The sequence below is a fragment of the Cyprinus carpio genome, chromosome B22 (genome assembly GCF_018340385.1).
Source record: "Cyprinus carpio isolate SPL01 chromosome B22, ASM1834038v1, whole genome shotgun sequence".
Taxonomy (NCBI): domain Eukaryota; kingdom Metazoa; phylum Chordata; class Actinopteri; order Cypriniformes; family Cyprinidae; genus Cyprinus; species Cyprinus carpio.
In genome coordinates, this window is record NC_056618.1 from 6,089,601 (window position 1) to 6,092,399 (window position 2,799).

The window sequence follows — 2,799 nt, forward strand, 5'->3', positions numbered from 1 at the left end:
GTGATGTTTGTTTTACCAATGTACAACTGCCAATGTAACATTCCATACATTTTAGAAAGTTAACCTTGTGTTTGTGATATTTAGCAGTGAAAAATAAATGAAATATTAAATAAATTATTAAACTAATACCTCAACCAGAATTTTGTGTGTTGAATTTTGTATTTTAAGCTAAATAACAACCTATACAAAACTTCCACAATTTAGAAGTTTTAATGGTTTTCCGTTTTAATTGTTTCTGAGTAATAATAATAAACACATCTTACACTACACTGAAAACACATGAACTGCAAGTGACCATAATTGTTACAGTAAAAACACAATGCGTACGGATGCACACACACTTTACTCTTCAAGACCTCCATCGTCTGTAAAGCAATCCCAGCTACAGTAGCCAGGGAGGTCATCTGAGGAGTAAAACCCCAAAAGCACTCCTTGTTGTCCATTTCCCTGGTGACCAGCCCCACAGTCTTTGTGAAGCTGGCTGCACTGTAGGTGACTGGACCTAGAGATGATGTACGGCTTTCTGTACTTTTGATAGTATCTCTTTAAATATCTTCACTGCACCTGTTCAGGATCAAAAAACAATTATGACAGCACATTAAGTAACAATTCAGACAATAAATTTTCATGTTTCAGTCAAAAGTTTAATGTTAGGGAAATGGAAGAGAGTGAGATTACTTTGCCTAATTGTTATACCCACAAAAAACAAGAGAGTCAACCACACTTACTGAAGTTTCTATCAACCCAGCTGAAGTGTGCCTCCTGTTAAATATGCTCCTGACTGACAATGTTGTTAAATCTCTGGCATTTACGTCACATGGGTCAAGTTTAATTGCATGACTGATATTGCATTATCATTAATGTTAAAGCAATTTACTTGTTGCTGAAGGTGCCTGGGCGACCACAGTTGTGCTTTGTTGTTCTGATTCATCTGATTGCTGGGCTGGGGACACAAAGAAGACATGAGCACAGCAAAACTGGAACAAAACTATGTCTGTGTACTGACGTTATGTAAATTCAACACAGAAAAGTACTGCATCATTCACCTGACAGTCCCAAAGCAGACAAGCTGATGGTGATCAGAAGTTCCAGTCTCTATTTGTGAAGGTGTTATGAGGATGGATAACACTTGATATACATATGATCTGAAACAAAAAAGCCAAACAATAGAATAACAGAACAACAAAATAGAAAAAATAAATATGTACATGTTAAGGTCACATGTAAAAAGACTTTGACTTCTAGGGTGGCAACATACATTTAAAATTATATGCCTTTTCTTGTTCTCACAACAATTGCTAGAGAGCATTGCAATTAGAAAACAGTCATTGTACTTACAAGAATCCATTCGGGATCACTTTTGCATCAGCATTTAGGCCCTAAGTGCCTGGAATGCTCCAGATGTGCTAAAAAGTGCAAAATACTAAGAGTTTAAAACACGTTTACAACCAATCTGGTCAGAAAATCTCCTGTGCACGAACAATGCAGCTTAGAATCAAAGCCCAAAAAGAGAGTATGTACTGAAACAAATTAGTTAGAAATTTTGGCTGAGAAAATTTAGGCCTCACAGCACTTTCCTTGGCCATGGTAACTCTGCATGAAAAGGTTGCCGTCAGGGAGATGGCAGTCCAAACAGAACTGAATAACATTTATCCACCTAATAACTCCACACTTGAAAGTTTATCTGTGAGATGAATTCATCTTGGCTTCTGTGAGAAACAAAATCCATCATTAGAACATATGTTTTTAAATTTTTAAACCACCCCCTCTTTTGGCCAAAATCCCTGTCCATATCAAATAACACCTAGCCTGTTGTAGTGGTCACATCAAAAGCCACCAAACATAGTGTGCGAAAATTTTTTGGACTGTTTGCTTGGAAACAGTGCTTGATCTGTGAATTGTTTCTATCCTGATTCAGGCGAGATGCCGTTTTCCACTGGAGAAACGGCATTAATGGTAGATAAACTTGCGATTTAATTGACTGAAGCCACAGTTGTTGAAGTGTAAAATCTCTTGATGAATGTTTTTCCCCTTAAACAAGCCACAGAAACTTACTGTGTTAGTACTGGAGTTTTTTTTGGATTTTATTTTGGGTATTGTGAGGTTTCTATTTGGCTGTATCAACACTAATAATGTGTTCAGTTGTTGAAATGTCCTGTAAAGGTTTATAATTGAACTTGATACCTTAATTTAAAAATATAAAAAATAAAAACATTGTCCAGACACATTGATCTATATATGACTATATGTGGTGTATATATAATTTATAGATCAGTGGCCAGACGTCAACATTGCTCGCGATACAAAAGGATTAATAAACACGATGGATTTATAGATTTCTTTTATGAGTAATTTCACGCGAGCCCTGCACGTTACAACAGCGTCAGTTCGCTATTTTAGCGATGCTGAGATAAAATTACCTGCGTTTAAGTTTGAAGAACTCACAGCGATGCCATCTTGATGTTTTCAAGTGGAGGTGACGTATTTCCGGTTCGAGAGTGGAGCTCCACTCGCCCACATAGACAGAAAAAGAAATGGACACAGCGACCCCATTGGAACTCAATTGAGACAAGTGAAGCCCGTTTTTAGCGATTTTTAGCACTTCCGTTTCTGACGCGCAGACTCAAACTAAGCTTGATGACGTCAGCAACCAGTCTGACAGATGTAAATCTTCTAGTAGCTGTGCGTGCAAACTGCCATCGTAAAATTTTAATTTACACTATTTTATATATCCTCTATATTGACAAAATATAATCTATATTTTACTTATAGCATTTTATAGAAAATAAACATGATTGA

General features: G+C 36.6%; 1 long non-coding RNA gene across 1 annotated transcript; it reads right to left on the reverse strand.

Moving 5' to 3' along the window:
- Positions 1-779: 779 nt before the first annotated feature.
- On the reverse strand, positions 780-2,570 carry LOC109078754. Its single transcript, XR_006158053.1, has 3 exons — positions 2,421-2,570; positions 1,047-1,145; positions 780-943 (listed from the first exon to the last, which is right to left on the reverse strand). It is a non-coding gene; the product is annotated as an uncharacterized LOC109078754 (long non-coding RNA).
- Positions 2,571-2,799: the final 229 nt, after the last annotated feature.